The 26296-nt window shown below is 40.9% G+C and overlaps 1 protein-coding gene across 12 annotated transcripts in view; it reads left to right on the forward strand.

The window, feature by feature from the left end:
* The first annotated feature begins 257 nt into the window (after positions 1-257).
* pag1 (phosphoprotein membrane anchor with glycosphingolipid microdomains 1) overlaps positions 258-26296 on the forward strand; it is a 55450-nt gene continuing 29411 nt past the window's right edge. For 3 of the 12 annotated variants that reach the window (XM_088601954.1, XM_088601956.1, XM_088601960.1), the window contains exons 1-2: positions 258-534; positions 13130-13195. The gene's annotated coding sequence lies outside the window, so the exon portion shown is untranslated. Of the gene's footprint in view, positions 535-12729; positions 12861-13129; positions 13200-19041; positions 19124-21286; positions 22034-26296 lie in introns of those variants that run through there. The other 9 variants (XM_088601955.1, XM_088601957.1, XM_088601962.1 and 6 more) reach the window with 7 other exon arrangements.

Below are 26296 nucleotides of genomic sequence, written 5' to 3' on the forward strand. Positions count from 1 at the left end.
AGGAGAACAATCTCATCCCACACGAGAAGCACTGCGGAATCAGCTGTCAGTGAGGTTTGGCAAAAGAAAAAGCCGAGCCCCGCTGTGCATGAAATTATGTCAAGACGCGTGTCTGTGTACAGTCTGTCCCGTGAAGTCAGTTTTTTTCCCTCTGTTCGACGACGTGCGTGCCCTGCAAATCATGATGTTTAAAAAGGCTCAGGTCTACGAGACTACATCTCCCAGAACTCAAAGCGAGACTCCTCGACAGCCAGCAGAGTCACACCCCCCCTCGGATCTCGCTGGAGCAGGGAGCCGGTGCCGAGGGGAGCAGTAGGGTTGGTGTATTCGGGGAATCTGCATGCATGTACATACTGTAGTGTATCGGGCGCAACTCTTGAGATTGAAGACGAACCCGTATTAAGAAACAAATAAGCACCATTTGTTTTTTTTCCACTGGCGCTATTGCTTTCTGCAGTCCGGCAGAATTCTCTGAGCCAGGGAAAAAAAAGAGACGTGGAGTTTGAACTTAATAGCAGCCGACAGCAATCAATGGTAAGTAGCCCTTCTCTCCCCGTTGATAAGATGCAAACTTTGCTTTATGAAGGGATTTTTAAAAAAATCGCATTTGTAACGAAACGGGTGGTTGCCATAGAAGCACTGATAAACCTGAACTCAAGTGGTTTGTCTTTTTTTTTTACTACTGCTGCAGTCAGTACGGTAGGTGAGGCTGGGTTTTGCTTGGCAGCGGAGGTCTGTAGGAATTCGGTATCATAAGGACGAGGTAACTGTGATCATGGTGCCATTGGGGACGGTGTTGGCACCACTACACAACCGTGCAACCGTGCAATATAATCGGAAAAAAATAAACTGAGCACACGATGGGATACTGTTAGATCCTCCCCGAACCCAACTCCACACTAACCATTGATCCATATGTTTAGAAATGCACTTCTGTGGATAGTTTTGGCAACTTTTATCGGGTAATGGTACTTGGATTATGTACAGTGATTTCATTACTTCTCTACCTTTCTCTATTTGTGTGTTTTACTAATTAGGTAGCGGGTACTGTATTGGTGCAGAAAAACCCAGTTGCTAAGGCACCAAGTTCAGCAGCGGTGTGATGATTGGTGTATTAGAAACAGTCGCACGAATCTGGAGGAGAGGATTAGCTATACAACAGCGTGCTAGCAGCATCCTTCTGCCAAGACACTTTAGAAATAGTTTCGTTGAAAGAATGCATTTTCGTCAAATACTAATAGACGCGTGTAATCTAGTTTTTTTTTTGTCTTCCGTGTACATTTTCTTTCATGGCATTGGGTATTTCTGTTTAGGACTGAAACAACTTTTTTATTTCATGAGCGGAATTAAGCCAGTTTGCGTTTTTGTAAAGAACACGAGGAAAAGCATTTCATGGAAAACGTACAGTAAACAGAGGGTGAACGAGTGTCATGTGTTCGTGTTTGCTTTCTTTGCGTGTGATGTGCACAATCGCTTTTGTCTCATTTCAGAATGTAAGCCCATATGTAATACTGAAAGCATCTTATTCTATTATATTTTAGGATTCGTGCGTTGTTCATTTTTTGTATAATCTCAAAACGATTGTCGTTTTTTAGAAACAATTGCAAATACTAGTGACACAATGTACAAGATCAAATCAAATGAAATTGCACAAAGTATGACAGGTTTTGAAATACAATACAATAAGAGACTAAGAAAACATTTGATGTAAGATTGACCCACATATTCTATAGGTTGTGCTCCCAAAAAGTGGCCAATTCTGAATTCTTATCCATTTCCCTGACTAATGTGTTTGGATCATACTGTATGTATGCTTTATTGTTTTATACCCTATATTTTTCTATACATCCTCTTATATATTTATAGCTTTCCTAAACTGTCTAGGATAAGATGACAGTTATTTACCCAATCCTTCAATATGCCCTCCTTCATCACATTCAGTGCCATCCGCTGTATTCTAATCTATATCCAGATATAAGGTTTTATTTTACTCATCTTTGTGCATCTAGAGTATCTTAGCAGGGGGCAGTAGCTTCTATTTAAGTCATTTACCATGTTTTTTTCTTTTCCCACACATATTTCATTTGGAAATGAATTCAATATTTACAATTTTCTAGCTTTAGACATACATGATATACAGTATATATCTTTGTTCTCAACCGGGTACTGTGTCTTGTTACAAAATGGAAGTGAAAACAAGCTACAGAAGTAAAACAGCCCAAAACTGATAGATCTACCTGAATAGTAGACACAACATGAATACAACCCAATGCCCCTTGCATGGCAAACCATGCAGACACGATTCCTGTACTTACTAAGGGCAAGTTCTCCAATCTAAGTTTACTTTCAGTCACATGTTTCTGCAATAGAAACATTTGTTCTTTCAATCTGAGGTAGCAGAGATAAACTGATAAAAACAATATATTCTAGCTTTTCCTTTAAAACAGGGAGCTGTTGGTAGGTCCTGTTTAAGTGCGTCTGGCTTATAAAACAGTAGTTGAAAAGAAATGTATTCTAATAAGATAAAAAAATAATAAGCTGGAGATCTCTAGTGCTATTTTACGTGCTGACTGTCTCTTGACTGTTCTTGATTTTGTATATTTGCATACACTGTGATTTTGTAATACCATAATCTTTGTGATATTGTTACCAATAAATATTTTGAGTTAGTGCATTGGTGTCCAAATCTTGCCCCTAAGTCCCCAAATCCAGGGAATGCTGAGAAAAATGCTAACGATGATGAATTTGACTTAAGTAATGTAATTCAGTGGATTATGTCAAAAGACCTCCACTGGTACGAAAAACAGATGACACTGTTGCCCTTGGGGATTGAATTTAGGCACCACAGAGCTACTGGCCTCTGGCACTGATTACTTACAGCTTTTTAGGACTGATGTTTATTGACGAAGATGATGTACTGGAAGTACATTAGTCCATGGATGCGATCAGTTCATGCATTTTTCTTTTAAATTTAGGAATATATGTAACTAGGAAGGAGGCTTTTGAAAAGCAGGGTAGGCACTCCCTCCAAGTGTGTTTTCTTCCGGTTGAGTTCAATGGCCAAGATGTCATGGGTATGAGTCCATGGCGTTAGCCAGTTGTGATTAGGATTCCCCAAGTGGTGGGGTAAAACCAGTAAGATGCCACTAGGGTAGGGCTTGGATTGGTAAAATGCCCTAGGGCAGGGCTTGTATTGGTAGGACGCCACTAGGGCAGGGCTTGTATTGGTAGGACGCCACTCGGGCAGGACTTGGGTTGGTAGGACACCACTAGGGTAGGGCTTGGGTTGGTAGGACGCCACTTGGGCAGGACTTGGGTTGGTAGGACACCACTAGGGTAGGGCTTGGGTTGGTAGGACGCCACTAGGGCAGGGCTTGGATTGGTTGTCCAGAACTATGTTCTCCTGTGACTTGCCAAGCACCTGCAGGCTTGGGTCCTCCAGTTGGCAGTAACTCCTCTGCAGGGAGCTGTAAAACTTGCAGTCAGTCTAAGGATGAATGTCTGGGTCTGAGGAGGGCCAAGGTGTGCTGGGTCATCCTCAATCTTCCTGTGTAACTCAAGATTAATTGTTATGAACTGACATAAACAGAAAAACTGTTCGTTTATAAAGGGGAGTTATAGAAAAAAATATTGATAACTTTTTTGAAGGCTGTTGTAACCAGTTAGCCATGCTGTAAGACTTGAGAACCTGATATTTTTTTGTTTAATATATTTACAACTTGAGTTCCAGAATGCAGCAAATCAAAGAGAACATGTGAATGCAACATTATTATGGAAGTGCTAGGATTTATTGGTAATATTTAAATATTTATGATATGGTGCTGCTCAGTGTCTTTTTGAGAAAATCTAACAAAACAAACAGCTCCAAAATATTTGTTTTCAGTTTGTCTGTTTGCCTCTGTGTTGAAGGTGTCTCCCGCTGGAAAGATTTACAAGCTAATAAAAAATAGCAAAGCCAACAAAAACACCCAGTTAACCTTTAGAGCAGTGCTGTCTTTGAAAACAAAGGAGCAGCAGTCAATACAAATTCCATCATTATCCAGTGTACCTTGTATTTGTAGCAGTAGGACACATGTTCATTGTGAAGTTATTTCTGGAAGATTGTCCTGCATTTTGAATAATGCTTGCTAAGCACAGAGGTTGTGTTACTTTGGGTGGTGCTGCTAATCCACCCTTTTTATCTTTAACATTTTTAAGTAAATAGAATTGTATTAATCAGCTGCAGAAGGCTGCTGTTTTTGGTGCTTGAGGCACTGTGAGAACTCTGGGTCTTGACAGGGTTGACTGATGCTATTTGCGTTATGGTCTTTTCACGGGTTGTTATCTTCGCATTTTCCTTTGGTTTTTCACGCCTATCAGGTCACTATGAAGTCCAATGCGAGTCACATGTAGTAATAACACAGTGTGTTTGAAATGCAAATAACAGAATGCAGCGCTTCAAAACTTGTCAGCCATTGCAGCAGTGAGAAAATGAAGTGCTGGACTGAACAGAAAGAAAGCACTTAGTAGACTCGTCTGTTTGTGCTAGGAGTCATGGGATTTATTATTTCCTTCCATAACTCTTTCTTGTTGTCAGGCTTGTGAAGCAGCTCCCACTGCTTAAAATAAATGAGACACAGTGGGGGACGAAGGTTACAGGGTAGGCTACACTAAAGGTCTTGGATCTGGGATTTGATGGATGGGGTCATGTGTTCGTTTCCGGGCAGTTTTCTAAATCTGGGCTGCAGACGTCAAGATTAAGGAGATAATCAAACATACAGTGCTCCCCTAGAACGCAGGTGAAATGTAAAAGGTACTAGAATTTAAAACAGTTGTAGCCTCTGGGAGTAGATTCTGTAGATATTCAGGACTGACTTGTTAGCAGCTCTTTGTCCTGATCGAGTTGTTGAGTTGGAGAGTTTGGCCGTGAACGTTTCACAGATCAGTGACGAAGGACAACAGCTGACTCTTGTGTGGAGATTTTCTGCACAGTGCCCTGCCTGTCATATTGGAATGAGCTGCCCTGACACGGAGATAAAAGAACTGCAATTCAACACCGCCAAAAAATGGGGCTCAGCCTTGTGCGCCATGCAGAGCCTAAGGCAGATGATTCGTGCAGAGGGCAGCTACTGTAGCTACAGATTTGTGCAGAAAGCTATTATTTACGGCATAATAATTGGTACCTGGCATCTGAAAACAAGGTGGATCATCAACACAGAGCAGTAAACATGTTCAACTATTACTTATTTCTCACACCCCATGGGAATAGATGCAGGTGGCCAGAAACCCTTGGTTTCAGTGCCTTTGGCATCAGCTGTAGATCATTGCCCAGCGAGAACAGGGGAACATCAAACCCTTCTGCAGTTTACTGGTGTTGCTGTGAATGACTTGTGTGCTAACGCCATATCACGGGTTGCCAGATGTACTCTTGTGATTTTGGTCATTTGCGTAAGTCTTGGGAGACACATGCCCTTAAAGATGACTCTGAAGTGTTATGATTGTCACATTCAGCCGACAGATGTCATGGGCGCTTGCAGTAGTAAAAGTGCGATCTGGAGGACCACCTGAGTGTCTCACCTGCTAGAAGCACCTGCTGGGATGTGGCTTGGGCTCTGGGAGTGCACAGCCATGCGTTCGGTGCACGATTGGTTGGACACCAGTGAGGGAAGAGGGGGATTAGGATGCAGGGCTCTCTGGGTTGTCAGCAGTATTGACGCCTGTGGCCTCTGGGTGCTTGCAGGCACATGGTGCTGTCAGTGAAGGACTGCTTCTGCAGCATTAACATGATGATGGGCAGGAGGAGTCTGCCGATATATCCGCCTTATCCCAGTGCGTGGAAATTTGGAAAAATCCACGTTCTTCCATGTGGGGGGAGAATTTAAAGCCTTTTGACTCTTTAAAAAAGTCTCTTTTAATGGCCCTTTAATTTGAAATATTCTGCGTACAGAAACCCTACAGAATTTCAGAACTCGTCTGTGGGCATAGATCGCGTCTAAAAACATTGTGTCTAGTTATCTAAATATGCATGATTTAGATTTGATTAAATCCTCCTTGTCATATTTAGATAAGTCATGATTAGTGACTTTCATGACAGTATGGTTTGTTATTTTTTAAGAATTCTAAAATATATTAGTACTCGAAAAATGGTTTTGAAGTATAATTAGACTTTTGCACAGGGGAGTGCTTTAACTATAGAGGTGTTCGTTTGCTAGTCACGTTCAACACATTCGGGTGTACCAAAACTAAACAAAGGTGGTGCTTTCTCACATGCTTGTATTCTGGTACAAAATACAAAAACAGAAATACAGGAAGTGTTCTGTGGCATGTTTACTGCGAAGCTGATAATTACTGTGCAAACTTGTCTTATCCAACACCTGCTGCTTGTCCACGCTTGTTGGAACAGTACATGCTGTTGGCAAAGGGCCCTTAGCAATTGCCAGAGTATAAGAAGGATGTTTTAATTGCACTCGGGACTTGCAGAACTCATGCCCTACACTGCTCTAGCACTAGAGAGGGGCTGTCCTGTGTCACGCATAGGAAAGAGGGATGGGTCAATAGTTTCAAAAGCCCTTCACTGATACAGTTAAGATAAGATAAGATCACTTTATTAGCCCTATACAATTTCTTGCATAAGGAATTCGTCTTTTCGCACACCCCAGCTTGGTCTTCATGAGACACACAGACAGGGAGAGAAGCTGGGGGTCAGAGGGCAGGGTCAGCCATTTATACGGCACCCCTGGAGCAGTTGGGGTTAAGGGCCTTGCTCAGGGGCCCAACGGAGTAGGATTCCTCTGCCGGCAGCGGGATTTGAACCAGCAACCTTCCAGCCACAGGCGCAGATCCTGAGCCACAGTGCCACCACTTAAGTGGTGAACCAGTTTATTCAGTCTATTCAGTTTATTGAGGCACTCATTCTCCTTAAGTGATTTTGTTTTTAATAATAATTGCTCTGCACTTTTCTGGACACTCCACTCGAACCACTTTACAGGTAATGGGGACTCCCCTCCACCACCACCAGTGCGCAGCCCCACCTGGATGATGTGATGGCAGCCATAGTGCGCCAAGACTGGTAAAGACCAGGGGGGAAATTTGGCCAGGACGCCCCTCCTCTTTTTCAAGAAACGCCCTGGGATTTTTAATAACCACAGAGAGTCAGGACATTGCTTTTACGTCTCATCCAGAGGACGGTGCCTTTTTTACACCATAGAGTCCCCACTAGTTATCATTTATTTTTTGTATTTTTATATTCTTATCTTGGAACTATTTTTAGTCAATAACGTCTTCATCCTGTATTGCCAGTAGCTCGACCAGTTCAGGTGCTGGCTTGCACATTGTGCGGATTGAGCCCTGTGGCTCAGACGCTGTTGCCTGCTGCCTGCGTCACGTCACTCACTGGCAGAGCACCACCGAGGCCGGACGGGGCTGAGCGATGCCAGAGTCCTCTTGGCCTTCAGGGTCCTGCAGCTCATGCTGCCACCCTGATCGCCGCAGGCTCTCCCGTAGGGTGTTGGGAAGTCTGCCGTGTGTGTGGGTGTGGGAGAGGAATTCCTCCAGGGCCTCATTCTCCTGTCACTCCTGTGACTGCGGTACAAACAAAAGCATAATGCATGACTTCAGATTGAGGAATTACCCCAGATGGCAATATGCTATCTGTAATTAAGATGGTGCAAGATCTGATTTAAAAAAATTAAAAACTTTGTAAGAACATGGTAACTGTATGTTTGCTAAAATCCCTTTAACTAGAGTGACATGTTTGTGGTACTGGATGGATATATGGAACCATTTTGTAAGCAGATCTATTTGTCACACCTGTGATTGAATCTATTATAATACATTGTTCATTAACACTCTACAATCGTGGGGGAAGTCACTTTATCCCCAGTGTCTTAGCCAAACCCTTTCTCAAACATGACAGATGAGGATCTTGTTAGCATATTTGCAAGTAATCTTTCTCAATTGAAATAGTCTTGACTGTGAAAAACGTGTTTCTCATACAGTATGCCTGCAGTCAGTGGGGTGCTTTGAGTTTTTTTTTTCCCACAAAGCAAAAAAAAAAAAGCATTTATTGTGCTCTTTCTCTACAATCCTCGAAGAAACTTGCCGTTAAATTGTCCAGGACGTTTCTGAGTGCTGTTGGTCTTGGTCATGGGCATCATCGCCTTAAATGTTTCACACAGCAAGTACTTTATAAATAGTTGCTCCCTCCCTCTTCCGTTTCCTAGTGTGTTGTAAGGAAATGGCTCTGTTATCGTGAGAGCAAATCTTAATGAATACTACAAACAAACTCAAGAAACAGTAGGCATGAAGCCAAAGACCAGCTTTGTCCGTTAAATGAAATGATCAGCAGACAGGCACAGAGAGGGACACTTTCTCCTGTCATCATACCTCCTACTGTGACTCGGAGAGAAAACTTGAATCAGGGAAAATGGTAACATATCTGCCTCACTGTCGCATAAATATTAGCAAAATTATCACCTTAGTTGCTGCAACTGGAAAATGATTGCATTCTTTAAGATCACCACATTGTTTCTTGAAATAACCATTAATGGTTGGGATGGTTTAAAGTGACAGATTCCAAGCTGGAAATTGAGTATTAAACGGAGATGCAGTTTCTTGTGTGATTTCGATCTAAATTTAAAAGCGAATGTAATGATTGCCAGTGATTGATTGTGATTGATCTTGCACAGTAGTTCACGCTCGGCTGGCCACAGAATTATTATTAGTTGATTGGGTGCGTCTCTCCCTGCCCTTAAATGAGAAGCTGCTGATGAAAACTGCAACTTTATTAGTGATTGTATGGGTAAATATTTGCTTGTCTTACCATCATTTGATACAGTTAAGCTGGTGCGTCTGTCGTGCAAGAGTATCTCGGTTATTAAAGATCATAAACTCTGGACTCCACTTTGATTCCAGGAAGATACTGGCGCTAACAGTGCCATCACTGAATGTCTGACAGTCCTGATAGTACAGCTGAAAACCATTACCAGTGCTTATTTCTGGAGTTTTCCCGTACCCCAGGGTGGTAATCAGTTTATGTGTGATCTGTTTTCAGTCAGCCCTAATGCCAAACGTGCTTTCTGCCGACGAAAAGGTGACACCGTAACTAGAGCTTCATTTAGTACATTTCCAGGCTTAATCGTTACCGAATAGGTCGTTCATTAACTTAACATTACATGAACATAACGTTCATTAACAGGTTTGCAGACAGTCTGGTTCACCATTATATGTCCAGAGAAGCTGCCTGTGTGTGTGCTTTCCTTGTTTCTGTCTGTGTACATATGCAAAGTGTCATATTCCACGATAAAAACAGAAGCACAAGATCTCTGGAGGTCTGCCTACGAGTCGGGTTCTGTTACACTGGAAGGAAGATGCCAGTGTTCTCATTGAGTTTATCATACTTCTCCTGTAAAGCATTGAGTTTATACCATTTTTTACATAGACCCTCTGTCTGCTTTCCGTTATGTGTACAATGAGACATTGGAATGGCCTCTGTCTGACTCAGATTAATTTCACAAAAAGCAATTGAAAATAAATCTTTTTATTACATGTTTAAATAAAATTATTAGCCCACCGGGGAGGCCTGTGGCTTTGTGTTGACTCTAAAGGGGCGTGTTGTGTTCAAAAGGCTGGGGACTACTGCATTGGAAGGAGCTCGACAACAGTAACCTTAAATCCTGTCCAGATCGACCAAGACTCCTTGGTCTTTTTGTTGTTGGTATTATTTGTTGTGTTAAGGGAGCAACCTGAAATCCAGTGTTACTGTCTGCTACAGCCAAGAGAATGTAATGGTTTTCCTAAGTGCGAAAAAGAAATGAAGTTACATTTCTCACTGGGAAGACTGGATAAGCTATGAAACGTTCATAACCCCCATCAAACGAAGACTGAAAATGCTTCTTTTTCACTCATTCCCAACATCTGCTACCAGGCAGTGCTCAGTTTGGAACACTTCTGCTGAAAGAAACAAAGTGAACAGAAGTTAGCAGTAGTTAAAGTGACTTTAGTCATTAAATAAGGATGGTGAACTGATTTATTGAGAAGTTTCTCCTTTAGAATCGTAATCAGGGGTGACTTTGGTGTAGTAAACTAGCAGTTTGTTTCTACTCTTTTTCTGGTGGGTACCTGATTTTTAGGGTATCATGTCCATGAGCAATGGTGAATTACAGAAACTAATATCATGTACGGTGCTTGCCCTTGTAGTTCAACTTGGTCTTCTTGAACCAGCAGGACCGTACGGTATGTTAGTAGACATGGAAGTTACAGTGAGAAGAAAAAGGGAAGGTTTGCAAAACAAAGAAAACATTTGAGCAACACCATCACGAGTTTCTGCAAAACCTGTCAAACCCTTCAGTTCTGCATAACATATTTTGCATAATTCATCCCACGGGGTCTCCCAGCCAGCTTCCTGATGAACTCCAGTAAACGGATTCAGAACAGTTTCCCTTCTCCAGACCCTGTTCCCTTCTCAAGGTACTGACTCTGTTAGAGATGTGGTAACTGGCATAAGTTTGTAAAATGAATTTGTTTACTTGAGAGCTGTATCACATGTATATTTCCTGTGAACTACAGGGGTGAAGTAATGATGTTTTATTTTTAACTCAAGTACATGTACTGTGGCCTTTTGTAACCAGAATGAAGTCAAATCTGGGTGCTAGGGTATTTATATGAGTTCAAGACAAGGTGCTATCTGGTTCTTTAGTGATGCCACTAAGTTTTTTGTTGCTTCCTGTTTACATTTATGTTACATTTGAGAATGCATGACATTTGCTCCCAGCGACATTGATAACATCATGTCTGACACGGCTGCATACATAAAAGTCCCATCCACATATCGTAACTGGTACGTTATTAAAAAAAACACTCATTTATTTTTCATTACATGAAGTCTTAAAAATGAAATATTGCTCAGAAAGTTAAAAAAAAAAGCTTTATATGAAAACTTATCGGAAGCGTGTGACATTTTAAAAAATATATAATTTGGCTTTTGTAAAAATTGCACATTGCCTTTAATATAATAAAATCTTTGCATTTTGTTTTTAGATATTTCCATAGAGTGAGAATGTGAAATACTCCCACACATGCTTATCAAAAATGTACCCAAAATTTTCACACCTCATTTTCCCATAAAACTGGCTTTTTATCGCGACTTCAGATTGAAGTACACGTGCACACAAAAAGAGAAATGTCGGACACCTTTACTGAAGACGAGGGGGTTATGTTATTTCATACACGATGAATCTGTCACATGCAACCTGTGCTCACACAATTACATTCCAGCTCAGAGTGACGTATCCTGACTACCAGAGCAGACAGAGTGCAACGCTCATGTCACTGCCTGTTGAAGAAATAATAATAATAATTATTATAATAATTGCTTACACTTATACAGCGCTTTTCTGGACACTCCACTCAAAGCGCTTTACAGGTAATGGGGACTCCCCTCCACCACCACCAGTGTGCAGCCCCACCTGGATGATGCGACGGCAGCCATAGTGCGCCAGAACGCTCACCACACACCAGCTCTCAGTGGGGAGGAGAGCAGAGTGATGAAGCCAATTCATAGATGTGTGAAAAATGTGTGAATGAAGCCGTGTTAACGGCCTTTCTATGCCAAGCAAGCAATTCAGCAATCTTTTTAAATCCTCAGCCTTTAAAGATACACATGTTTCTTCCCTTCTATGAAATATGGGATGAATTGTGTTTTGGGCATTTGTGCGACTATTTAGGAAATAGGGCGTTTTTAACATCAGAGCACATAACGTGCTGCATGAGTGAAACATTTCATTACATTCAACTAAGAGACATTTAAGAGGAGGACAAAGCCATGTGTTTATTCCACATGTTATTCTGTCTTGTGACAGCAGTGTTTGTGGATAATAGTGCTTACCAGTTTTTAGGAGCATCAATATTCATGGATTCTTAGTGGATTTGTAAAATACGCAGGTCAATACTCAAAATGTTTTGCTCCAAATAACACTATGGTAAAGAAGTAACTAATTTCTTATTGAGAAGTGTCATGACTAAATGTGACTAAATTGTGGCTTTTGTGGTGAATATATGAGTCCATTTCAGCCAGTTGGTTCATTACAAGACTTAATATTTCATATTTCATCACAATGTTACTGTATCTCTTTGTGAAGCAGGAACTATATTCTTTACATAGTTTTCATACTTCATATAGAAGGGCAGATACTTGTCTATGACTGTACAGTCGAATTAGCATGCAATACATTTTTTGGGGACAATTTTTCTTTTATTACTGCTAACAGTTGAGAAATTGATGTGTGCAACTGAGCCTTTCCCATAACAGACTCCAGTACTGCGCCACACAAAGGAAGTATTTATTCAGAAGTGGGTGCTCTTTCACAATATGGAGAATCACCCGGGCAGCACGCTGTATATATTAAGCAGAACTATTGAATCTACAAAAAAAAAACAGCACAAAGACTAATGCCAGATTTTCTTTTGCCACTTACCTAAATTAATTCTGACCTTATGGCCTGTTTGAAGTTTGACAGCTCAACGTTATGCGGTACCCATTTATCTGCGTGTACTATCATGATTACTCCAAATATACTGTATATTGGCCTAAGCATTAATATGTTTATATTACATCTTGAATGTCACTTAGGGTGTTGTCAAAGGTATGTGGCTTACTTTCGCTCAAGGAGTGCAACTGGAATTCAAAAGATTTTTTGGGGTGTGTGTCTCATTCATAATAGCACCCGCCCTGCTGCTCCTGTTGTGTCACTCCCTCTCTGTATCTGGCTCAAGCAGAGCACTTAGTCATTGTGAGATTCTGCTGCACTCCTGCTGTGACGGCAGACAGCTTCCACATGATTCTGAAGCTCCCGATTGTCTTCTTAGTGGCAAGTGCTGCGAAGGTATGAAACTACTACACATTGATTTAACAAAGAAAACTCTGAACTATTGTGTAGGCCTGGCTACATTTTGCTATTCTAGAGGAGCTGTAGGATTGAAAGGCGGCAATCTTGTCCTGTTGTGCAAAGAGTTTCCCACGGTAACAACTTCAGAGGAGCAGTCATTCATATGGATCTGCTGTGATTTGGGATAAAGGATTCAATCGTCTGCATGTTTCAGCCACACAGTACATTGGAGGGCTTTGTAAATGACCAGGCTCTCTTGTCTGTAGGTTTCAGCTATGGTACCTGAATGAAAAGGAAAGCCAAGGACTGATTAACCAAGACCGTAAAATCAAGTAAGTGTTATATTAATTTTTACTCCTAACTCCGTTTCTCCTTAATCAAAACGTAAACTAACTGTGACATTTCTCTCTCTTTGTCATTTATTTATCGTGTCACTTACACACGTATCGTGTTGTCAAAAGTACTTTATGATTTTGTTATTCATTTTTGCCTCTTTTTATAAAAAAATTGTAATGTATTTTTAAGCAAAGTGTTAGTACTGCTGTTAGCTTTGATTAATATATATCATACATAACTACTGAAGCACTAAAATGAGAGGATGATTAGTCTTTTTTTAGTTAGTACATGGCTTGTTTCCATGAAGAGTGTTTTAACGTTAAAGGAGGTTTGTTGAGATGTTGTGGTTCTTCCTGCTAATTAATTTGATTGAGGCCTCCGTCCAGAGTGACTGAAATGCTGCTCTACACAGCTGAGAATTTTACTAGAGCATCCAGAGTGACGCCCCTTTCTCAGGAATACAACATCATGGGTCCGCCTGGGATGTGAACCCAGAACCTCCCTTGTATCAGTCCCGAACATGAGTCGTTACTGCACCCCACTGCTCCTGATTTTTTCCTTTATTGGGTTTCATTTGGGTAAGAGAAGTCATTCATTCGATTGAATATTCCCAGAGTGAGCGAATGTCCATTTCGAAGAACTTTTTTTCTAGACGAATTGTGTTATTAGAAGTATAGAGAAATGAGCTGAGCTGAACCGCACTACAGAAATAGGAAGTGAAGTTGTCAGGAACGTTTCTGAGGGGGCTTTCACGCTCCACTGTGCATGGTATACTTCCAGAGACACCCAGAGCTGTATGACAATGATTCTGTGGAATAATCATGACAGGAAGTGTTTCTCTATTTGTTTTATACGCATCTTTAAGATGTCCAGCGATAGGTTTTGAGTTGAGCCATAGATAGAGAGATTCCACTCATTATAGTCAACCCTTCTTTGCCAAAAGCATTGCTGTACAGGTTTAGTAACTCGGCTTCGGAAATCTTTAAGCCAGTTTTAATGTCCCTCACAAGTTTATAAACATCCCCACTTCAAAATTGTAAAATGACGGCCTAACATATTAGAGTTATAAAGGCTAATAGCGCAAATCCTTTGCATTCATACCTCTGCCAAGTTCATAGTCAGTAATTAACGGTGTTGAATTGTGAGTGTTAATAAGTTAACAGGATTTTTCTGAGGCATACAGTATGTAACATCTTTTCTTTGACGTCTTTATAACGAATGCTTAAAAAAAACTGAAATAGAAAAAGGCAGGTTTAAATTGCATTCCACAATGACTGAGGCTCGGAGTGTTACCATATTGGATATAAAGTTGTCAGAGTTGATTTATGGCTTTGCATCGTGGTTATTTTTTCTTAATGGCAGTTTTTGTATAGTTCCAAACTGAGGACGTGTTCAGGCAACTTTTGTTGATTTTTCTTTTTCTCATGGTGAGGCTTCTGCGTGGTTTCTGTGTCTGGGTTTCACAAGAGGCTTCAGTTCGTTATTCTGAAAATCGCCGCACAAAGCTAAAAAGGGACAATTGTACTTTCATTTCTCATCAGCAGTGTTGCCTGACAACTAAAAATAGAGCTGTCAGGCATGTGGTGACTCTAGAAAGTGGAAGCTCATGTATTGCCCATAGACTTGCTAAATTTCCAGAATTAACCTGCACCTTCAAAGTGAGAGAAGAGTTTGTCATGTACATTTGCAAAGTATTCGATCTGTAAGTGCTCTAAATATGGCAAAAAAGAATTCTTCTGTATCACCAGGCTGAATTAGCCGAGAGGAATTAACCTCAGTAGCTGTTATAATAGCTCATTATGTTATCATCAGAGCTAAAATGTTAAACCAGCCGTTTACTGTGCAGTCATGCCCTTGAAAATTGAATTGTCGTGTAAATCTGGAATGCTGAAACGATTGCACACAGTTTGCACTGCTTATAGGCTTATGTTCCTGTTTCTCATGAATGCTTCGTAATGACATTTTTCTGATAGAAATACAATCTGGAGGCTCTCTCTCTATCTTTCTCTTGCTTCCCCTCACCATTTATCTGTACTGATTATCTGTCTGGGTATTGTAGATATTATTCATCAGCCTTGCATTGTATTAGGTAGAACAACATACAATAATAGGTCCTAATAAGTGTTAATTACTATATATTCTAAGGTAGAATGTCTTTTTTGTTCTAATGGCTGAAGTTTAATATCGATTAACTAGGCCATCATAGAAAGTAGAGCACTGCAGAACTGTGCACAGAGGGCTTTCTAGGTCATTGTGAACAGGTACAGAATCGCCACTCCGGAGGATCGGCCTATATGAGTAACAGGTCATTTTTTAAATGCGTTTCAGCGAAGTGATTATGAAATGTCTCCAATTTTGAACCGAAACGTGAGCGATTTCTTGCCTTTTGAGTTCTTCTGTAATGGAAACGAGAAGACGTTCTTCGTTTCGCTATGTCTCTGTTAACAAGTAAAGGTTAACCGCGCGCGCTGAGTTGTTGGAAGAAACACCTGAAGAAGTCTCGGCACCCGAAATACTGTATTTCTTCTACTCTGACAGATGATGTCAGGACCATAGGCCTACACCCGTGTCTCCTGCCGTCTTGACACTTCTGTAATATATCAATCCATCCATTTCGTATCTGCTTCATCCAGGTAGCTTCTTCAGGCAAGCAACAGGCACAAAGCAGGGTCACCCTGGACAGGAGGACAGTCTCCTGTCTTCATAAACATTCCTTAGAAGAATCTTCTATAGTGAAGCTTGTTATTCTCATGAAACAGTGCTCGGTTAAAGGCATATTAAGAGCTAAAAATAAAGCCATACTACAAAAGTGAAAAGAAGGTAAGGTTTAAAAATAATTTTTCACAAAACTCCAATAAATCCCTTAATATACAGTACAATCAGATTGTACTGTAGCATACAGCACCATCAATAAGACCCTGGCTAGGGTTAGTACCTTCTGTACTTCATCGACTCTGCCTGATACCAATGCCTTCTGGTTTTCACTGCGAGCACTAGGTCCGTCGGTCTGTACTCCAGACCCCTGTGACTGGAGCTCATCATAACCGTTCAGTCCCATGTGTAGTTTGCATCTGTTCGATTCAGCCAGGAGCCTTAGATCCAGCACCTTACCACCAAAAGTGATCACAAGAAAATACAGGGAAAATGTATTTGTTGAAGACAAAAATTGATTTTTTTCTGGTTTAACCTGATAGGTGGTTTAGTGGCCTGATCAACCTGATCAGCTCATGAACTATTGATAAGTTATCGGCTGATTACGTCATATAGCCTTATCCGGAAGGAGTGTTACGAATTTCTTTGGAGCATTCCCTTACTGCAGGGAACAGCACCTTAAAAAATGATGGCAACTTCCTGATAGTTGCAGCTTCAGATGAAATTCCAATTTGTTGAAATGCAGGTTTGTGAAGACCTCATAGTGGTTAAATCTAACTGAATGAAATAAAATAACAAAGTGCCCTTTTAATTTCTGCAAAACAGAAAGGGGGCTTCATTGTGGATCTTAACATCTTAAAAGTCTTTGCCAACACCCCCAAAAAGCAAATGTGCAAAGAATTGTTGCATAATTCTTTTGAAACAGCATATGCTCTTGTTCTGTAGGGTAAACACATCAACACGTTTTATAGTAACAGTAAGTGAAATCCAAATTATATCCAGTTGAGCTCAGAAAGTTCCTTCTTGTTTTATGTGTGCCTTGCTTTGCAAAATTTGTGAATCTTTTTTTGATAACTTCTAGGTTTCAAGGTTACCACCTCCAGACCAATACACTCCATTCCTGTCTAAGGATATTCATTATGCAGGAACATTTCCTCTCTGTTGCTCAGTTAACTCAGTGTTTCCCAGTTTCTGTTCTTGGTGCTCTGCTGTGCAGTACAATTATTTTCTTCTGTGGGTTCTAGTATCAGTGTCCTACAGATTTTCTAGTTCTCTTTTTTTGTTGTTGTTGCTTTAATCTCAAACAGGCACAGAGAGATTCTTACTTCCATTTTGGGGGTGTGGACGTTTTTCTTGTGTTGCGAGCAAAACGAATAAATTACTTTTTGAACAGCCTTCTGATTTCGGGAGGCTCTGTAAATTTTGCTTTAGATTAAAAAAACGCTTTGCATTTGAGAAACTTTCCCAATAAATGGAATTGCGTGTAATTGATATGTTTTCAGGTATGCAACATCTATCTTCTGCAATCATAAGTAGAAGGTTGTGAGTTTGAAGGCTGTGTCTCCCAGGTGAGACACTGCTATTATCCCCTTGAGGACGGTGTTTCACTTGAATAGCTCCAGTGCCACACCCAGCTCATGGGTACATGACAAATATTTGCTCCTGTTTGCATTGGAATAAATACAGTACATTTTGGATTAATGAGACCCTGCCATGCATTCTTCAATGTCTCTTTGAGTTGAGAAGTTCCAAACTTTTAACTACAGTACACATTCTGAAATTCAGCCTTGGTGATTTTTCTACAGCAGTGTTACACTATAATATTGCTGGAGTACATGAATTAACCATATTGAACCCCTTACTTGATAATTTGCTTTATCAAATCTGTTTCAGCTCTTGAAAGTGAAAGACATTAGTGTCAATTCTGTCCCAGAGCCGGGATTTCACATTCCTCTTGTTGACGGTGGAATTTAAGCAGTAGTCAGAGACAGTATTTGTGTTGGTAATCTGAGCATCAGACAGAGTGTTGTTCTGTGTCTGTATATCACTATTTAATAACAAATTGTTTTGGAAATCTATGTGAAAGCAGCAATTTTTAAAAAGTTGTTAAATAAAGATGGTTTGTAACAGTCCTTGGTTACAAGGAATTCAAATAAACAATATTATTTATGAAAATAAGACTGGAGTGCAGAAAATGATTAAAATCAAAGAGGTGACTCATTTTAACCAACTCAGTATTCAACTGGAACAAAAACCAACGACAGGAGTACTACAGGAGCAGACTTTGGAAACGATTTGTCAATACAAGTCTTTTTCATAGGCATTGGTTTTTAAAACTGCCCTTGTCTTAAAACTTACTTTTATCGAGCATTGGGGAAGGAATGTCACAGCACAACCACTCAACTGTAAGAGTGCAACTTGAGTCACATGCAATTTAAAAGCAGGTATTTAAGGGTGCTGGTTTACAATTCACACTAATGAAAATCACATTTTTACTAGTCTAATGAAAATACGTTTTGTTCCTTTCTGGATCTGCATGTATCTGGGAATTAAATAAATTTTAAAAATCCACTGAAGAATGCAATGCTTTTCTTTGTCTCTCCGCACTGTAAAAGCGTACCAGGGCAAGCCCAGAAATAATAAGAGGAAACCATGTTATAAAAGGATACTGTACAGTTATACCTCAGTAATCTGTCATAAGGGACAGCAACACAGAGCAAAGTTAATGCTTGTCACTGTTACACCAGACACTCCTTTCCCCTGGGCTCTGTGAATGCATTTGTCATAATCACTTGATCTGGGCTAATTAATGCTGAGGCATTAGCTGTTTTTTAACTATTCAAAAATAATGTTCTTCCTGCAAAAATCACAAGCATCACCCTGTCTTTTTTAAGATGAAGAAAATATACCTCATTTGTACCTGACGATGTGGACTGCCCTTTGAAGTTGACAGTACGTTAGTAAATAATTAAAATGAGTCATACACCACTTTATACATTTATTAACTCCAAAACATTCTTCATTTATCCCTGCTGATCATTGTATAAATGTGTTTGTTAATGGACAGAGAATAAACATGCCCCCACAAGTAACAGTATATGGTCAAAGTCCAGAAGAAGTTTAGCAACCAGTTCAGAGAACATTTTATCTGTTTCATCACTGTCCCCAGCAGTTTATCAGCAATTGTATTATATGTTTTATTCTTAAGGAAAAGGATATGGAGATGAAGATAATCTCAACTACACCAAGACAGAGTGAGTCACACTTTGCAGGTAACTGGGAAGTTACAAACAAACTTCACCTCATTTAAAACCCAAAATGCAAAGAATAAATTACAGTCTCAACTCTGAACTGTGATCATGTAATTCAGCAGAAGGAAGGACAGATCAGTGGCTAAAGAATTATTAAGTCTATAAATAATACAGTTTATTAGTGTTTTGTGCTGTCTTTAGCATTCATATTTCCAACGTTGCTCATATGGCTTTAGGAGGCTTTGAGAACGTTTTCTGTCGTTTCTTTGTTGTTTTCATAATATTGTGCTTACTGTGAAGAAGAAAAACATCTCAAATCATAAACATATGTGTGGTGCTTTTACAATTGTCAGACGGTTGCTTTAAGCCACTTGCGTTTTGCTTAAGTTCATTTTTCTGTTAAGTACATTAGTTACTTGATTTTACTTGAGCAGATATCAGTTGTTTTTAAAGAGTATGGATTTAAGCAGAAAAAAAGAAAAATCACACCTCTATGACTGTTAATAGTTTTTCAGGTATCTTTACCATGAAAGGGCTTAGTAGCCAAAACATGTTTTTTTCGTTCCTTCTACTTTTCAGTGTGGAATTAACTTTTACTTGTTCCTTTGCTGCCAACGCATACTGTCACTGCTCCACGCTCGAATTAATTGTTTTTATATGCGGCTTCTCAAACACAGGATTTTGACAGGAGTCGCTGAAAAACGGTCAAGCAAGTCGATCCACTTTCTAACCATATATTCAGTACCGAAATAAAAGCCCAAGGAAGCTTGTCTTGCTTTATAAGTGCTTTCGATTATCCCTGCTGGAAATGCCACTTCAGTTTATTTCTGTGTTGTGCAGAATGCTTTCCTAAACGAAGCAAATGCATTCACTGCTACAGGAATAACAATTCCATCCGGAGGTGGAGCCAGGAGCACCTCTTTAAAGCTGTTCGTGTTGAGCTTTTGTATACTTAATAAAAGATTAAGAGATTTCCTGATTCATGTTCAAACTGGTTAAATAACCAAAGCAGATACCGTTATTGATTTCGGAATAACAATTACTACTGTAATGTTGAGGAGAGGGGTGTTTAACTAAGAAGACATCGCAAAAGTCTACTTTAAAAAAAAAGACTCCTCTGCCTAGAAAAACATGTTTGAAATGGTCTAAAATAGGAATCCAGTCGCACAGTAATCTGCACAACCAATAAACAAATTCTGAAGCAGTGGGTAGTCTTCCTGACAATATCCTAGAAAGACACAGTGTCAGAGTCAGTCTGTCCAGTTGTTTCTTGGGGTGTAACCTTCAAGAAGAATGAGCAGGGGCATATTTAAAAGATCTGTGTTTTAAAAAAAGTGTGTATTGACTCGGGAGGTGAGTCAGCACTGGAATAGGGATTGCTGTCTGGCGAAGTAGTTGTTTTCTTTCCCGCTGTAAATGAGAGACTTTAGATCAGTGTTTGTGTGAGAGAGAAACGTATTTTGAGAGGGAGACATCACAGAGTAAGCTAGATAGTACTCTCTCTCTGAAAATATTTTCCTCTCTCACACACTTACAGTACATTCAAAGGTGTGTGTGTAACAGAAATTCGGTCTATGAGAAGTCCTAAAGTGTAGAGGAATGAGAGTGCGATCAGTGACTCGGGGGAAGAGAGTCGTGTGTGTCTGTGTGTGTCTGTGTGTGTCTGTGTGTGTCTGTGTGTGTCTGTGAAGATGTCAACGCCTAGAGGGAAAGGGTGTGATTTCTAAGGCCAGGTGAAAAAAGGAAAATCGAGGATCTCCTTAGCACTGGAAGGGGACAAAGGTCTATGATCATGGAGGGGATCAGTAATGGTCATAGCCAAGATCGTGTGGAAGCAGTTATAATGACACTTTGGCCTCAGGGCACTAAGAACGCCAATACAGTAACGGGACAATGATTTAGGTCATGGATCATATTGTTGTGGTAAGCTAGGGGCTGGTATAAAGGCCTTTCAAATGTATAGTTAGAAGCAGGACCAAAGGTTGTGTCAAACATAGCACTTGACTCTTCTGGTATACCTGGCACATGTGTAGCGGATATCCGTAGGCCTCGAACATCAAGTGGGGTATGACGTCGTGAGAGAGGGGGCTGCCAGAGTTCATACCCCAGAGTCAAGGCAGCCACCTGTCAGTGGAAAGAAGCTGCATTATGTGGGCTGAGCACTACCAGTGAGCAGAATGTCACTTGGCAGAACGGAGCTGTCAGAATACACCCTGTGTGGAAGCAGCCTCTCTCCGGAAGGTAATTAAGAGGTGAGAAGAATGGGATTCGGTCGACGACTAGGCTCCAGCGGTGAAGGAGAGAGAGTGGGCGAGCTCCAGTGGGGAGCTCTTACTGGGCAAATGTGAAACACGGCAGCATACAAGGTAGTCTAAGGAAGACGGAGCCTAGGCTGTACTGAGGAGGCACACAGGCGCACGACGCAGACGGGCTGCTCGGTAGCTCGTCAGCTGGGCCCTACGGGGGATGACATTCGCTGCCAAGGAACAGGGCTGGCTTCCTGGACCAGCGCTGACTGGACACATGAGCACCCGGAGGAGTGGGTCAACGCTTGGCAAGGTACCTGCTTCTGTTCTCCTCACGAGTGAGAGAGTGGAGCCTTGACAGCACAGGCTGAGTCTCCAGGGCTCCCGGCGCTTTCGGAGCCACGGGCTGATGGGCGGGCTCTGGGAGAGAAAAGGGCAAGGCCCTACCAGGCTACAGCAACCACCACAGCGGCACCGAGACGGGGTTGCAGAACAGCACCCCTTGGCCTAACAGGACCAGCTAGGAGGAGAGAGGCCAAGAGAGAAGAGAGCAAGGGCGAGCGCTAGCAGTTCAGGAAGAGGACAAGGAAAGAGCTGCGAGTCGCTGATGCGTGGGGAGGGAAAGCCGGGCGCCGCGGTGTGAGAGGGAGCGAAATGGAAAGGAATCCCTGCTCGTGAAGAACTGGTGAGGAAACCGAGAGGGAGAGAGCGTGTGACCAGCACCAAGCGAAGTGTGTGTGTGTGTGTGTGTGTGTGTGTGTGTGTGTGTGTGTGTGTGTGTGTGTGTGTGTGTGTGAGCGGACGTTATGCTCCAGCAGCCTTACAATCATAGTATTTTCCTTTTAATTTAACTGCTTATCACAGGGGGAAACGGAGAACAGAGCCGATCTCAGTGAAATTACAAGAGCTTGTGGAGGCTGGAATTGAACAGACTGGCTGATGATTCGGAACGAAACTATCGGACCAGTTGGGGTTTCCGATAGGAAACAAAAGGCAGCTACTGTAGACTCAAACCGATCTCAAAAGATTCAGAGGCATTGTTGTCACCGATTATATCTCCCAAAATTGCGAAGAGACTGAATTAACCTGGGGGGCTGCGTATGTGAACAGAAAATCTAAAGGTTAAATAATGGAGTGGGTCACCTGAGGATAGAAACACAACTCTACTCTTGATTTGTGCTTCAATAGAGCAGGAATACTCCCTGATTCGTGGTTATCTGATCTGGATGTTTGAGAGGCAGAGCACTCTGTGAATGTATCGGGATTCCCTTGCGTTCCCTGGAGCGTTATGTGTAAACTTTTAGGAATGCTACAGATCCCAGTCCTCCTCTGGCGTTCCTCAGTGTTGAGTGTATTCACAGACCATTTTTTGTGGAGTCTAACCTTGGACTAATTCCTAAAAATAACCTTGTCTGTGTTTTGTAGGAATGTTGCTTTAATCACCTGCGAGTACACCCTGTTGACAGAGGCTGTGCAGGCAAACTCATCTTTCATCCTGTTTATCTTTATGAGTTCAATTCCTACAGGAATCGTAATGCCTAAATATGCAAGCTAGCAGCTGGCCACACAGTGTACTTAATCCAATCAATATCTAGCTGTCACAGAAACAGGACTCTTTTAAGGTGGTATTAACCATTTTATTTTGCGCTGCCACTGCCTGGGAATGTACAGTAGGATTTCTGTGTCTACGAGACATTAATAAAGGGATGAGCTTCAATCAAAAATTGTAATACAAATGTTGAGGAGTACACAGTATAAGCATCTTGGTTTGTAGATGATTGTGAAATATATTTAGTAATCGATTTTTTGTGCAAACCACCTTTCTGCTCCACCAGTACATTGCTACTTGTCTAGTGGGAGGTCCTGATGCCTCACCTCCATATGATTTAAGGGGCAAAAAGTAATTTTGTTTTATTCCAGTTGAGTTAAATCTTACAAAGGACCCGTTTTTCTTTAATTTTCCATGTTATTTCAGGAACCCGTCGAACTGGTTCCACTAGTCCGTGAATCACAAATGTATGCATCTTCAGCTATCATCTAGTGGGCTTTTATAAATTTTAGATTTTTTTTAAGTGAGGAATATTGTGTATTTTGTGCTGCGGTAGTAATTTACACAAGTATTTCCAGCACCATCTTCAGCTACAGAAAACTAGAGCTGTTGTGTTCTAGAAATGGACTGGTCTTTTTTAAGATTCATGTGAATTTCAAAATTTACTTTGTATGAAAATATGTCCTACTACTTAAGCATTAATAATTCTCCGGATTTTAAATTAGCCTTACATCTGCAAATCACATTTTAACCTCCTGAGCCGAACTGAGAAACCTCCCACCAATGTATTCCACAGCTGAAATTTTTAAAGTACACTTCTTTATATATCCCTGGTTAAAGAACTCACAGTTAGGCCCCTCTAATCTCTTATCTTATCACATTTGAGTGTTTCACTGTTTATGTACTCAAAATGTAAAATTACCACTTTACATAAATTTGTATTCCACACAGCCCACCATTAAAAGATAAGATATAATCTTATCATTATCTAGATTATTTCAATTTTTCCAAAACCAGCTGTGAAAATCATTGTGTGAACAGTGTCTTGCTGCTGATAAAGCTTAAAGGAAAGTTATAAATGTTGGGAACCAAAAGACTTAAAAATCGGGTATACAGAGTTTTGACTTTGGTTAAATGTTTCCTTTTGTTACTTTGATTAAATGATCTTTTTCTGACTTATTGTGGGGCACATATGTGTCCTTGACATTAAATAAGCATTACATCACCTGTAGCATGTCAAGCCTGTTGAAAAGCCCATGTGCTCTTGGTATCAAGAGAGCTGTGCTTTCATTTCATTGCTGTTTTGGAGCAACACCTCACCTGGAGTTCCCCATAAGGGGAACCAAGTTCTCTTCAGTAGTTACTCAAGGTTTTATGTCGACCACCCTGATCAGCGTCACCAGCTGTGGCACAGTCATGCAGAACACAATGTAATGGTTGTGTGCTCCAGGCCCATCTAGGGGCAGGTCTGACTAGGAGTGAAGAGTCACTACAAAGCCCCACAAGTAGCGCTTGATGGCAGGTTGACTCGCTGACTCCCTTCACCTGGGCTTTCGTTGACGTAACCGTCAGTGACAAGGCAGTCCTCGTGCTGCTCGTGTTAAGTACTGTAGCTCTCTTGTGAGGTGGGACAGTGACAGCGTCCACACCAGAACCCCAGCCTCGTTGAATATGCAGGACGAACGCGGATGATGTGTGGTGTCTTTGTTTCGCGGCTGACCCCTGTGGATGAGTACTAATCGGGAGTACGGATTTTCCTGTGTTGTGCATATTCAATGAAAAGTCTGTGCACCTGCTACAAAAAGCTGGTCACCTTTTCTTGATATCTTTATGAATTTGATGGGATTGTAAGAAGTTGGGTTCTTTTATTATTCAGTATAGTTTGTTTTAGATGCACGTTTCACGTTCTAAAAACAGAGAAGAGATCATAGAGGCCAGATCTTTTCAGTCTTTGATTTCAATTTAAGCCACCAGAGAATTCTGCTGTTTTTTCTTTTTTCTCAGTTTTTTGCATGTGCAGGACACTGTAGCTTTCCACTATAATAACGCAGTCATACATCATTACAGCATTATCATTATTCAGATGCCCCCAGACTAACTGAACATGCTGTGAAAACTGCTTTGTTCATCCAAGACAATATCTGGGGTGACTTTTTTTGCTTTAATCATCAGAGACAGAACATTCTTCAGTGGATATTGCATATGTTGGACAATAAGCCCTTCTACATCTTAACAAGCCCCACCTCGAACACATTCCTCACCCTCAGCATTTTCCTGAAGGGTTAAACAGTTGTCTCTCTCTCATTGTCTTGAAAAAACCCCCCGGCAATACTCTATACCATGACAAAAGCTCCATGTTATGGGGAGACATCTTGTTATTCTGCCACTGAGCCATAAAGACTGCTGTGAGGGCATTTTACAATTAAATAAGTTATTGTTTTTTTATTACTGTACATTATATTTTGAAGGTGGCATAGCTCACAATGATGAAGAGCAGGAGATGTACAAAGGTGTGCTGCGTAATTATACTAATAGCATATAAACCGACTAGAGATGGACTGTTTTAATAGGGAAAAGCAGGCAAATATTGAAACATAATGGCCTTTCTAATGGGAATATTTCTCGAGAGCAGTTAACGCAAGGCCTTTTTATGGGTATAATGTAGGCACTTGGATGCAATAAACTGATTCAGAAAATGAGATTAGGCAATATATCAAGAGCAGGGCTGTCTCACGAGGGCTGTAAATTTAACAGCAGGCCACTGCAGGAATCAGCTTTTGTGGTCCATGAGCACAACAAAAATCAATTGTTGACCTCCTGCGCCACCAGCACCAGGCTGCAGTCTGGGAGGGTGGTTTTGCCTTAATTAATGTACCTCTGACTGCATCACCCCTTCAGATAAGGTAAATTATTATTTCTACGTGTTGCACACCGTATCTGGTTAGCCTTAATGTTCGTTTTCTACCCTTTCTAAAATGCTTCGACACCAATTCATGGTGCTCGCTGTTCTCAAAGCCAGTGTAGATACAGCTCTTGACATTTTCAGGCAAGACCAAATTGAACAGCTCATGGCTTGAATAATATTTTTAATTTGAAGGCTAGACAAAGGAGATATTCTGTGCAGCATTACCTAAGAAAATATACAAGAAATACATGAAAGAAAATGCACTGGAGAAGAGAAGGAGCCAGGGTATGGGGAATGCTGGTAAACCAATATCTTTGTAGCTTTTTACTTTCTCACAAGGTTTCAAGTGGATTTCAGGAATAGAGGCCTCAGAACAATCAAATGTGTTGGGTCTCCTAATCCTGCAATGAGCTAAGCTACTCTGTGCTTTTGCAATCCAAATGAATTGTACTGGCAGTTCCCAGTGATTAATTCTTAGCAGGCAACGCGTTTCC

Source organism: Lepisosteus platostomus, chromosome 12, assembly GCF_059453375.1.
Source record: "Lepisosteus platostomus isolate fLepPlt1 chromosome 12, fLepPlt1.hap1, whole genome shotgun sequence".
NCBI lineage: Eukaryota > Metazoa > Chordata > Actinopteri > Semionotiformes > Lepisosteidae > Lepisosteus > Lepisosteus platostomus.